Raw genomic sequence first — 14,361 nt, 5'->3', positions numbered from 1 at the left:
GCAAAGGGGGAAGCCGGGAAGGCTAAGCTGGACCTCCTTAACGCGCGAAAGCGTGCGGAGGAAGCCGAGAAGCGCTATTGGCCGAGAGGGCCAAAGTTGAGGCCGCTTGATGCCACCGCCGCCAAGTTCTTTGGAGGAGCGGGACAGTATAAGGCGATTCTGACGTCGTTGTTGCCAAGAGGGAAGAATGGAAGGAGCTGTACTTGTCTCAGTCGGAGGCACATAGGGACACAAGGGCTATCCTTGCCCAAAGGGAGAAAGATATTGAGATGCTTCAAACTGAGATCATCCCTAACATGTGCGCCCAATTCCGGGACCAGGCCGAGGAAGCGACCAGGGAGGCGATCAAGAAGCTCATTCCTGAAGGCTCCTTCCCGTGGCAAGAATTTGAGCAGACTTCGGATGAGATGGCCGATGCCGCGGAAAAAGCGGCTGCGGAGAAGGCGGAGGCGGCGAAGGCGGCTCAGATAGCTGAGGCAAAGGCGGCCTACGATGCAAAGGTGAAGGAGGCCAGAGAGGAGGCTGAGAGGCTAAAGGCACGTGAAAATGACGAGCCCTCCTCTGGCCCGGCCACCTGGAAGATGATCTTTGCTGCGATGATCTGCTGCTGCCGATGGAGGGCAGCAACAAGCATAGGGAGACGGGCGATCGTCACCAGACTCACCCGGCATCTCGGATAGCTGTAGTTGTTCGGGGGCCAACTATTGAGCCTTTCCTCCCTGCCATCTTTTGGCGCTTCAAATGATATGTCTGTAACCTTTTGCTTTTCTTTTCCTTGTTTTTGTAAAACTTTGGTAGGTTGCGTTTTGGCTTATCCCTATGGGGACGGCCGTCGTCTGTATTCTTCTCATTTGTAACCTGTTATCATTTTTAATAAGAGTTTGCTTATTTCGCCTCTGGCTTGGCCGAGGTCTTCTCTTGTCTTCTTGCGTTATTAATTGAGCGCTTTTTCATTTTCGCCTTCGGCTTGGCCGAGGCAGCTAGAATGCGTATCTCAACTGTGTTTAACGTCTTTTTCTTGAACATGTTAGCGTGTTGGTCGCTTCCTCTTTCACTCTCGGTCTAGCCGAGGCGTCGGAATTGCGCTTCCCAACCGCCGTTGTGGACATGTTAGCGTATCGACCGTTGTGTCCTCTGCCAGGCCTTCGGTTGGCCGAGGCGACTAGAGGTTACGGCGCGACAGCGTATGTTGGCGTATCGACCGTTGTGTCCCCTGCCAGGCCTTCGGTTGGCCGAGGCGACTAGGGGTTACGGCGCGACAGCGTATGTTGGCGTATCGACCGTTGTGTCCCCTGCCAGGCCTTCGGTTGGCCGAGGCGACTAGGGGTTACGGCGCGACAGCGTATGTTGGCGTATCGATCGTTGTGTCCCCAGCCAGGCCTTCGGTTGGCCGAGGCGACTAGGGGTTACTGGCGCGACAAGCGTATGTTGGCGTATCGACCGTTGTGTCCCCCGCCAGGCCTTCGGTTGGCCGAGGCGACTAGGGGTTACGGCGCGACAGCGTTCTTGGGGTATTTGCCGGCTTGGGCCGTGGCGTCTACCTCGATATGACTGCGGAGGGGATAAACACTTTGATGGAAAAATTGGGTGATTCTTCATTAGATGTAAACATGCGTCGGGGTGCCAACAATTGTTTTGGACACCTCCGCCGCTACACAAAGTATTTCCTGAGATTGTCAGTGTTCCAATGGCTCATCAAAGGCACACCTTCCATGTCGGTCAGCCGGTATGTACCCGGCCTCATTTCTTCAACCACTTTGTAGGGACCCTCCCAGTTGGCCGTTAGTTTACCATGAATGTTTCCTTTGTTGGTGGCAGCCGACTTTCTTAGGACTAGATCCCCTACTTTCAAATCCCTTTTGTGGACTCTCCGGTTATAAGCTCTTCTCATTCGGTTTTGGTATACTGCCAAGTTGAGGCGTGCTGTATCTCGGCTTTCTTCGACCAGGTCTAGGGAGGTTCTTAAGCCTTCCTCATTTTCAACCGGGTTAAAGGTGGCCGTTCTGAATGTCGGCATCGTTGCTTCAATTGGCAGGACTGCTTCGGACCCGTAGACTAAGTGGAATGGACTGTACCCCGTCGCTTATTTCTCCGTGGTTCGCAGGGACCACAGGACGCCGGGTAGTTCATCGGCCCATCTTCCCTTTAGGTCTTCAACTGTCTTCTTCAAACCGTTGAGGATTGTTTTATTGGCTGCCTCCACCTGTCCATTGCTCTGTGGGTGGCAGACAGAGGAGTATGCAAATTTGATACCAAGTTCCTCCAGCCAGCTCATTATTGTGTCACTCCAAAACTCTCGGCCGTGGTCGAATACCATGACTTGGGGTAACCCAAAACGAGTTATGACATTTTCCCAGATTACCTTTCTTACGGCCGCCGTCGTCTTCGCAGGTACTGCTACAGCTTCAACCCATTTGGTGAAGTAGTCCACGGCGACAATCAAGAACTTTCTTCACGGATGCCGTTGGAAATGGCCCTAGTAGATCCATCCCCCACTTGTGCAAAAGGAAGGGGACTAAGTACCGGCTGCGAGGTCTCGGGATGGCGCATGTATCACCGGAGCATGCATTTGACAATTGTTGCACTTTTTGGTTTTGGCTCTGGAATCCTCAAGCATGGTGGGCCGAAGTAGCCGGCCTCGGAGAGCTTTGTGGGCTAGTGTTCTTGCCCCCATGTGGTGGCCGCAGATGCCTTCGTGAATTTGTCGATATTAGCTCCGCGTCGGGGGCCGACACATTTCAAGAGTGGCCTCGTCACGGACCTCCTGTACAATTCCCCTTCAAACACCAAGTACCTTCTTTGCGATCCTCTTTATCTTCTGCGAGAGACTGCGGTCCTCCGGTAATTCATTTGTCAATTTGTATTTCATTATCGGAGTCATCCACGTCGTCTCGGTCTCTATGTTACCCACCATGCCGACGGCCTCAGTAATGCTCTTGGCATTCCTGATGTCCACCAAACACGGTTGGTGACATTCTTGATGGTTGAACTGGCAAGTTTCGAGAGAGCGTCGGCTCGGTTGTTCTCAGACCTGGGAATGCATTGTATCTGAAAAGATTTCAACTTTGAGGTGTCAGCTTTTACCCTTTCCAGGTATCTTACCATTCCGTCGTCTCGAGTCTCGTACTCTCCTCTGATTTGATTAGCCACTAAAAGTGAATCTGTTTTCAAAATGATGTGCTCCGCCCCGGCAGCCCTAGCTAGCTCGACTCCGGTTATCACCGCCTCGTATTCGGATTCGTTGTTTGAGGCCGAGAAGGTAAGTTTCAAGGCGTACTCAAACTCGTCCCCGTTTGGGCTGATGATAAGTATCTTGCGGCTCGATTTGTTTGCCGTGGAGGACCCGTCGGTGTACACTTCCCATACCCCGGGGTTTTGCTCTTCTTGATATGTGCACTCGGCTAGGAAATCTGCAAGTGCTTGTCCCTTTATCGAGGGCCTCGGCTTGTATTGAATGCCGGCGGATAGCTCTCTTGCCCATTTGATGAGCCTGCCGGATTGCTCAAATTTTTCCAATGCTTTCTCCAATGGTTGATCGGTTAAGACCGTCACGGGATGTGCGTCGAAGTAGGGTTTAAGTTTCCTTGCGGCGACGATGATGACAAGAAAGGCGCTTTTTCAATCGGCGGGTAATTTCTCTCGGCGGGCAACAATGTATGGCGACAAAGTAGATTGGGTCTGCTTTGATTGTCTCTTCTTCTCGACGATTACGGATCGACCGTGGCCGAGGTAATCGCTATGTACGAGATATAGCGTCTCCCCAAAGATCGGCCTGGACGGGGTTGGGAGAGTCGAAGATGAGCTTTCGTTGCTTGAAAGCCGTGCTCTGTTCCTCCCCAGTGAAGTCCTTATTCCCTTTCAACACTTTGAAGAACGGGGTGCTCTTGTCGGCTGACCGAGAGATGAAACGGGCTAGAGCCGCCATCCTCCCGGTCAGCATCATAACCTCTTTTTGATTCCTCGGCTCTGGCAGGTCTAGGATTGCTTGGACTTTGTCTGGGTTGGCATCAATTCCCCTGGCGCTGACAAGTACGCCGAGGAACTTACCTGCCCGGACACCGAAGTTGCATTTCATTGGGTTGAGCTTCATCTTGTATTTTCTTAGTGAACAAAATGTCTCGTGTAAATCGGCTAAGTGCTCGCTGTCAGACTTGCTTTTTACAATAGCATCGTCGACGTAAGCCTCAATGTTTCGCCCTTTTTGATTTTGGAACACTTTGTCCACCAGTCTTGTGTAAGTTACACCGGCGTTCTTCAAACCAAACGGCATTATTTTGTACATGTATGTGCCGTTAGCAGTGATGAATGCGCATTTAGGCATGTCTTCCTCGGCCATGAACACTGATGATACCCGAGAAGGCGTCCAAAGCAGCTCAAGCATAGTGTAGCCTGCCGTCGCGTCGATTAAACTATCTATTCGAGGCAAGGGATAGCAATCTTTGGGGCATGCTTTATTAAGATTGGTAAAATCTACACACATCCTCCATGCCCCCAATGATTTCCTCACCATTACAACATTAGCTAACCACTCAGGATAGGTACAAGGCATGATAAAGCCCGCCGCTAGTAATTTATCTACCTCGGCTTTGATGGCCTCATCCTTCTCAGCTGAGGAGTTCCTCATCCTTTGCTTGACAGGGCGAGCGGTGGGGAGTACGTTTAGCTTGTGAACAATTACCTCCCGGCTCACGCCTGGCATCTCGGCCGCTGAGTAGCCGAAGACATCTTTGTTCTTCCTCAGCAGGTCTAGGAGGGCGGCTCTAAATTTTGGCTCCAGGTTAACACCGATAGTTACGGTGCGGCCTGGGTCAATCTCCACCTCCTCGGTCTCCGCTCCTTCGACCATGCTGACGGTGGTATCCATGCGTTCGCCCTCCTGTTGCAAGGATGGGCTCTTCCCCTTCTCTGACTTCTTCGCCACTTTGAAGGATTGCATGTTGCACCCTCTGGCGGACACTTGGACATTGACCACTTCGTCCTTTTCGTTCTTTGAGACGAGCTTATGCGTTTCCCCCCAGTCCGAGACATACATCAATGTCAGAGCCCGGATGGACATTACTGCATCGGCCTCGCTCAGGGTGACTCGGCCTATGAGAACGTTGTAGGAAGACGAGCCGTCAATGACCACGAACTCAGACATAACATTCTTGGCCGCACTTCCCTCGCCGAACCTCACCGGCAGCCTGATTGACCCAAGGGGTACCAGGCCGGCCCCAGAAAAGCTGTACAACGGGTTGGTGCAGGGACTCAAGTCTTCAACCTTCAGACCGAGGTTGAGAAAGCATTCGCTATACATAATGTTTGTGTAGGCGCCTGTGTCAATCAGGCACCTCTTAACCAGGTGGTTGGCTATGTCCAAGTGGACTACGAGTGGGTCGCTGTGAGGGGCGATGACTCCCTCGTAGTCCTTCTTCCCAATAGTTATATCGGAGATGTTGGAAGCGGGAGCCGCTGTGTTGGGCACAAAGTTGATGGCCTGATACAGCTCGTTCAGGTGTCGTTTGTGCCCATGAGCGGACCCACCGTTCTCGTTGCCCCCGATAACAACATGGATCACTCATATCCGTTCAAAGACGGATTTCTTGTTTGAACCGCCGGCGTCAGTCTTTTGGCCTTTGGCAACATATTTGCCGAGGCTCCCCTTTTGGATCAGCTCTTCGATGGCATTCTTCAGATGCCGGCAGTTGTCAGTTAAGTGACCGGTGTGGCCGTGGTACTCACAGTACTGGCTCGTGTCACCGTCACTTCTCGGCCTGGGGGGCCTTTCCCACTTCTGACCCTCGTTTTTGCTTAGGGCGAAGACTTCGGCGGCCGATACGACCAGGGGGGTGTGATCTTTGTACCGCTTTTGGTAGTACGTTTCCGAACTCCCCCTGGCGCCCGCCGAGTTCTGTTTCCTGGCGGACCTGTCAGACCGTGACCTATTATTGTCACGGCGTCCTTCATCCGGGTTGTCCTCCCGGCGGCTCTTTCTCTCTGAGTGCCCGGCCTCGCTGGGGCCTACCCAGGTTTTGTGATAGTCCTCCACTTTTATGGCTTGATCGGCCATCTTCCTGGCGGACTCCAGGTTCAGGCCGCCGCACTTGATTTCATTTTTTAAGTCTCCTCTCGGGAGGCCTTTCATCAGCGCGAAGGCCGCCAGTTCGCTGTTCAGCTCACGAATCTGCTGAACCTTGGCGTCGAACCTCTTCACGTAACTCCGGAGAGACTCGCCCCCCTTCTGTCTGATAGTCAGGAGGTCCGATGTCTCAACGGCCCTCCTCTTATTGCAAGAATACTGGGCTAAAAATGTGTCCCTTAGGTCGGCATAACAGTATACCGACCCATCGGGTAGCTCCTTGTACCAACTTTGTGCCATCCCATGCAGGGTTGTTGGGAAGACTCGGCACCAAACCTCATCAGGTTGCTCCCAAACCGACATGTAAGACTCGAAAGCCTCGGTGTGGTCGGTTGGGTCGCCTTCTCTTTTGTATGCTATGGGTGGCAACTTCACTTAGTCGGCACCGGGGTCTCTAGGACGAGGCGCGAGGGGCTGTCGACCACGTGTCGAACGACACGCGGCGATCGGCTCCTCGCATCCCTAGTCCGGCTCCTCTCCCCGTGGCGGGAAGGGCTTCTTCTCCGACTACGGTAAGTCGGGCTTCTTCTCCGACTACGGTGAGTCGGACTTCTTTCACTCCTCCGGGGCGTGCCTCGTCGGCGCGCTGCGGGCGCGCCGTCCTCCCGCGAGTGCGGGAAGGACTAAGGTCTACCACTAGCGCTCCGGGCTCCCGGCGTCTTGACGGGGCCGACTTCCTCCGGTGCTCGTTCAAGTCTCTTGAAGTCACATTACAGGCCCTGGTCTCTCGGACGGGTTCCGCCGCTCTTGTCGGTGTGACGGTGTGAGCAGCGTGCGCCAATTAGGTCCGGGAGTAGCTTCGGTTTCTTTGCATCAACCACATGTCCCATGATGGTGACACTGGTCGGCGGGCGGCGGTGTATCGGTATTATTGGCATCCCGTACTCCGGTTGGATTACCCGCCGGTGGAGGGTCGCGCAACCCAGCAATTGTGAACGGTATCATCTTGGCGAGAAGTCGGTTTCGTCGATCACGAATACCTCTTGTTGTTTCGACATCTTCTTAGCTTTTTGGGTGGGTTTTTTGTTTTGTTTTTTTTTTTGTTTGGGAATGAATGTGACTAGCTTCTAGTATCTTTCCCCACAGACGGCGCCAATTGTTCCGGGTGTAATTCCAGAGCAGTTATTTGTTACCACCCGTGCTTGTAGAATGACGTCTTTGGTTGAATCCTCCTTTCGGTCTCCTGAAACAGTGAACAAACTGAGGGCTCGGCTTTGGACCGAGCGAACTCACTCCGACGCTCAAGTCAGTAAACTTAGAGAGATAAGTTGTTGTTACTTGGCGAAGTATATATTGTAGAGAGATAAGGAAGATATTACCAGATGAATAGTGATTCTTAGGTTAAATTGTGGATCGTTTCCTCAATGAGAGTTGAGGAATATTTATAGACTTTCACCTTTTGTCACGTAGTGGCCAAGTGGCTAGCAGGTGGAAAGACTGATCTACCCTCGACCGAGGGACCCATGGCAGGCCGGCGGGCCCTGTTGACTCGCCGCCGAGGGGTCTTGGATATGAGTTCGCGGATATGTGCCCCCCTTACCGGCTAGTTGCCGTGGCCGAGACCCAAGAGACAGCCGACATTGTCAGCGTGCGTCGGTTAAATTTGTCTAAGTCGTTGACTTGCTGTGGATATCTTTGACCTTGCTCAATGTGTTGACTTGGTCAGCGGGTGCAGAATATGCCCCATCAGGTAATAATACAAACTCTTATCAGAACTATCTAAGACAATATTTAAGAGACTCAAAAGATTTTGGATTGGTATTTAAATTCCAAGGAAAACTCATATTTATAATTGTAGGATCACACCCCACATTATGTTAATCTTTCGATGTGAGACAATTCTACTATTTATAATAGTAGAATCAGCACACCTTATGTTAATCTTTCGATGTGGGACAATTCTACTATTTATAAGAGAATGGCCACACCTTATGGTAATTTTCCGATGTGAGACAACTCTACTATTTATACGTAGTATGTTCACCACATCTTATTATTTTGCAATGTGTGACATATAATATACTAAGAATTACATCATCTTTTTGGCACCTAGTTCGACATCCAAATTGATTTAATAACATTTTGTTCTTTGGATTTTCGCCCTTAATAACTGATGTATGAACTCTTTTTGCAAGTCTTTTAATTTAAGTCCATATTTAAACAAAAAAAGGTTGAAGACAGATAATTCCGTCTTAAATAAAAATTCGCGGATAATAAAATACAAATAAATTTGGTATTAAGACTACATAAGCCGTTATGGCCTATGGATTTTTTAGGAAAATGTTTTTGTAACATTTTATTATGAGTGTGTTGACAGTTGCTATAGCTAATATGGTAGCTGAACCTTGAGCTCTTTGCTATACTTGGATTTCTTCAACTGTTGTCAGCTTAATTGTTTGACTAATATTCAGTGAGTTAGTCCCATTGTAATGAAATCATATATACCTAACTTATTTTTATATTCTCATTCTCATTAAATTGAATTAATCAATATTAATCGCTTTTAAGACTTATTAATTATGGAGATCATGCATACTTATTGTTACATTTGTTACTTAGTCTTATCGGTGTTCGATTGTTAGATTAAAGTATAATATAATTAGATAATTGAATCAAGAAAATCAAGGTCACTTGTATCAATTTAACTGTTATAGCACAACAAATGTAACATATAAGACAACTGTAACAAATAAGAGCTTTTTAAGACAATACTTAAGAGACTCAAAAGATTTTGGGTTAATATTTAAGTTTAAAGGATGACTCATATATATAATCATAGGATCATCACACCTTATGTTAATCTTTCGATGTGGATAATTCTATTATTTATAATTGGATGACCACACCTTATGCTAATTTTCCAATGTGGGACGATTCTATTATTTATACGTAGTATGTTCATCACACTTACATTATTTTTTCAATGGGTGATATATAACATACAAAGAAGCACGTCTTCTTTTTCTCGCCTATTTCGACATCTTATATTGTCTATTAATAATCGTACTTTTTTTTTCTTTTTTTTTGTGCAAATGATATGAAATTCATACTCTAATAATTTTCTTTTTTTTATCCCAAATCTAATTATATAATTTTTTTACGATAGTTTTTTATCAAATGAAATGTAAAATATTTTTTTATAAAAAATTATAAACATGACTTGGATATATAATATAGGAAATATATTATAATAATTAAATAATATCCACTTTATTTTTTATATCATATTGTGGATATATGATACAAACTTTTAAGAGCTCTTTAAGATAATAATTAAAAGACTCAAAAGATTTGGGTTAATAATACCTAAGTTTCAAGGATGCCTCATATTTATAATCATAGGATTAACCCACTTTGTTAATCTTTCGATGTGGGACAATTCTATTATTTATACGTAGTATATTCTCCACACCTACATTATTTTTCAATGTGGGACATATAATGTATTAAGAACTAAGAGGTACACTATCTTTAGTATGTGCAAATGATATAAAATTTATACTCTAATGATAGCATTTTTTATCACGAATCTAATTATATTATTTTCATAATTTTTTTAACAAAACTTTGTTGTCAAATGAAATGAAAAAGTTTTTAAATAAAAATTGGAAATATCACTTGAATATAATTTAGAAAATATATATATTATAATAATTAAAAGATTCTCCACTTTATTTTTTACATCAAAAATTATTATTTATGATACTTTCCTAAATTGATTTTTGGTGATGTGGACGCTTTAGAATCGCTCGAAAAAAGCCTCTTTTATAAATATACTAGATTTAATGCCCGTGCGATGCACGAGCCTTTTTGTAGTGTTCTATCATGTACTCCGTATAACGTAGTAAAAAAAACGTAATTGCTAAATCCAACACGCCATTTTACTCAATCCAACACATTTTGCCAGTTTTTTCCATTACTACCCTTTATTTAAAAAGAAGGGAAAAAAAAAGAAAAAGAAAAACACACAATTCCTAACCCCGCCAGCCCTCCCCACAACCCCAATCACCTTCCACCAACACCGACCGCCTACCCTCGACGCCGACCTACTGTCCCCCTCGCCGTCAACTCCATCCTAACCCTGCCGTCGATTCAACACCTTCGTCGCGGCTGAAGGTAGATCAATGACGACTGCGGCTGAGTTTAGGCAACGGACATGGTGCAAAGAGAGTGGTCGGTGCGGGTTTTGAGAGCGGGGAGCAGAGATCGGCGCACGTATAGGGCAGTGAAGGGTGGTCGACGGTGGTTGAGGTGGGGGAGGGGTTGTTTGTTGTTGGGTGATGGAGGTTTTCTTTGGGTTTTTGATTTATCGTTTGGTGAGAGTGAGGAATTAGGGTAAGAAATGGGAGGGATAAACTCGGAATAAGACAAGAAAATGTGCAAGATTTAATAAAATTGTGTGCGGGATTTAGCAAGTCCCTAAAAAAATGTTAGAAAGCGTATAATGTAAGAGGGGATGAGGTAGATGTTTGAAAGTGATCCGCAACATAGGATATTATTACAGTCATATGTAATCGCTTAAGTTATGATTCCATATAAGGCCGTTGTATATAAAACTAATTATTATAATGATATTTACGTAAACAGTTACATATGTGCACCCAAAAACGTGTATAAGTATAGATTAGTGTGACCGTGTCTAACCACTTATTTGGTTGCCAAGTTTATGAGTAGAAGAAATTCTCACGCGCTCTCTGTTCTACTCATTTGTTAGCCTTTAATTAATACTTTTACAAAAAATAAAAAAAGTTAAACAAATGATTGAGACAAAATAAAAAGGTATAATTTGAAGTTCATATTCAACCAAACAACATTTGATCAATTCACATAAATTACAAATTTATATTTGAATTTAATTTTCATAAACCTTTATTATTTCGTTTTTATGATAGGATGCAATTTATTTATAATTAGCCACATAATTATTTATGTAGTAGTCTTTGTAGAATAATTCTAATCAAAATTGAGCTTTTGCCAAACTATTCTCTGGCATATGACTAACTCTTTCTTAGTCCTAAATATATATTTACACAATGTATCATGAAAGCACAATAATTAATGATAAATATGGGTTCAATTCATTTACATTTCATAGTTGGTCCTAAAATTATATACAAAAAGTCGCACTCCTTTCATCCGATCGATTTAATTGCTACCTCACCGTTTTTAATTTATCTCGTATACTAATAATTAACAATCTCCTTTATCTCCTTTTTTGGAATGATTCGTCGGAGATTTCATACAAAACACCAAAATTTAAGTGAATCCCCGCTTAATTACCAGTTTGTTAATTAGATTTCAACCAAAAAAAATGACTGCAGCACTAAGATTTCAGAGGATTAAAATGATGAAAGCACTACACAATCAATTAAAAGGGGACTATGTTAATTAGGAAATAGTTGGATATCTGAGATGAAAAGGCGAAATATATAAAACGCAGTGTTGTAATTGTGTTAGAATTGTCTTCGCGTAATCTCAAGCTTTATTATTATTATTATTATTATTATTATTATTATTATTATTATTATTATTATTATTATTATTATTATTATTATTATTATTATTATTATTATTATTATTATTATTATTATTATTATTATTATTATTATTATTATTATTATTATTATTATTATTATTATTATTATTATTATTATTATTATTATTATTATTATTATTATTATTATTATTATTATTATTATTATTATTATTATTATTATTATTATTATTATTATTATTATTATTATTATTATTATTATTATTATTATTATTATTATTATTATTATTATTATTATTATTATTATTATTATTATTATTATTATTATTATTATTATTATTATTATTATTATTATTATTATTATTATTATTATTATTATTATTATTATTATTATTATTATTATTATTATTATTATTATTATTATTATTATTATTATTATTATTATTAATGATCAATTTCTTCTATTCTATGCTTATATAAACTCTAATAAGACCGTGATGGATGTGATACCTACCTTTTCCACTAATGTATACGAAGTATATCTAAGTAAATAGCTTCTAGGTTATTTCATTCAAGTATTAAAGTAATTTCAAAAGGTGGACTTGTGAATATGACTTAAAAAATCAAAATTTAATAAGTGTAAAGTCATAGATATGTCAACTGCCAAGTTCATTTATGGAGATTATTACTGCAAGTGAAAGGAAGTGTTTCCTGGCATTGACGTAGCCACTGCTAGGCCAGGCTAGGCCATGGCCCGAGTGGGGTTCTAAAAAATAAGTAAGATAACGTGTATTATAGAAGCTTGTTAATGTGTTTGGTAGAGTGGAAGCACAATGCTAAAAGGAGGTGTATGTGGTGTCTTGTGTTCGAGGCTTAATGTGGGCATTTTTTAGTCTAAATTAAACTTTTGCTTCTTTCTTCTTTTTGTTTTGATTTCTTAAAAACTCATAATTTAAAATTCTCGCTACAAAAAGTAGTGGGATTGATAAAGTTGGATTGGCATGAAAAAGTAGAACAATACAAATAATTTTATTGGGTTTATAATAGGCTCTTAAAACCACGTTTACATATCTTAATTTTCATAAATTTACATATGTAAAACCGACCCGTTACTATTATTTTATGGCACGTCCCTGAAATTCCTGGTCTAGTGCAAATAAAATATGTGACTTTTTTTTTAGTTTGCAAGTTATGTATATGCGGTGTTTTACTTCATACATATTAAAAATAGCATTTTCTCATCGTGTAAAAAAAGTATGTGATCTTTGAGAGTATAGCAAATTACTTTGCAATACATGTATTATTAATAATGTTGTATGTAATATTTTTGCTAACAACTTTCAAAGGGAGGCTTGCCTTACAACATGATCAGATTCTTACATATGATTGCTTATCGACACACATGCGGGAGAACCATAACACCAAATAAAGAGTCAGTAGATGACAAAACAAAATAAAAAATCATAATTAGCATACGTTAATAAGGAAATAATATAATGATGAACAATAATTGCCAGGGAATGGAATAAAACGATTTTGAGTTCATTCCTTATTTGGGAGTGGATTACTAAACTTTTATCCGAAAATTATCTACCGATGTAAGCCAAAATAGCAGAAAATTTTTCCAACTATTTTTTTTTTAAAAAAATACAACTAATTAATGGGCGCATGTATACAACCTCGTATACAGAGTAGTAACTATAACTTTATTATATATGAGTCCGAGTATTAAAACGTGAAGAAATTGTATTGATGCCAATAAATAACTAAATAAACATGTGAACCGTAAATTTTAAAAATACCTCTTTACTCATAGTTGGTACATAATTTCAAAGCTATCATCACCATAGCAAACTATCATTAGACCTGTAAATAATTTAACACAATTAAATTCAAGTAATGATAAATCAAATGAAAAATACATTCAAAGACATCGAGATATTATGCACACAAATCCATAATAATTATCACCATAAATAAAATAATAACACATTGTATACACACACATACATATCCAAAATAACTATCACTATAATAAACTAACACGCCTAGCAATTTTGACGGGGAATTGGGCATATATATACACAAATTGTGTTTTAGAGTTTGATTGCAATGAGAATATTGGTAGTAGAGTTTTACATTATCTTCGTCCCCGATACGTCGATAATATTATAATATATTTAATCGTCAAGGTTTTCATATATATTATATTATTTTTAAATTGTAAAGTCTTTCGTGAAAGTTGGACTCTCTGTAATCGTTCGAAAAAAGCTTCCTTTAATAATATAGATAGATAGATATAGATAGATTTTCTTAACATACTTAGGTTTTAATTTTTAAATTTTCGACATAAAAAATTCAAATGGTACATTAGATTGATGTGAGTCCATGATAAACCGATGAGCTATGATGTTTACAATCTCACAAAGTCACACAATACTCTTTTCTGCATGATCATTTGTTTTTCTATCTTACTTTTGAATGTCTCCATTATTTATTTACCTTTCTATTGTAAAAATTATTTAATTTAAAATGTCTAAATTGATCATTGACTTGTACCGGCATACTATCCACTTATCATTCATAACCTTTAGCAGAATCTATTACTACAAATCATCATCGGTATTAAAAAAAAAACTAGTTCCACAGCATTAAAACCGAAACTGCCTTTATAATTTTCGTTTCTAGAAACTAAAATCAAAATGCAATATTCAAAACTTTGAAATAATTAGTAGTAGTAAAAGAAGAA

Source organism: Silene latifolia, chromosome 1 (assembly GCF_048544455.1).
Source record: "Silene latifolia isolate original U9 population chromosome 1, ASM4854445v1, whole genome shotgun sequence".
Classification (NCBI taxonomy): Eukaryota; Viridiplantae; Streptophyta; class Magnoliopsida; order Caryophyllales; family Caryophyllaceae; genus Silene; species Silene latifolia.
The sequence above is the reverse complement of the archived record's forward strand: the minus strand, read 5'-3'. Positions refer to the sequence as shown.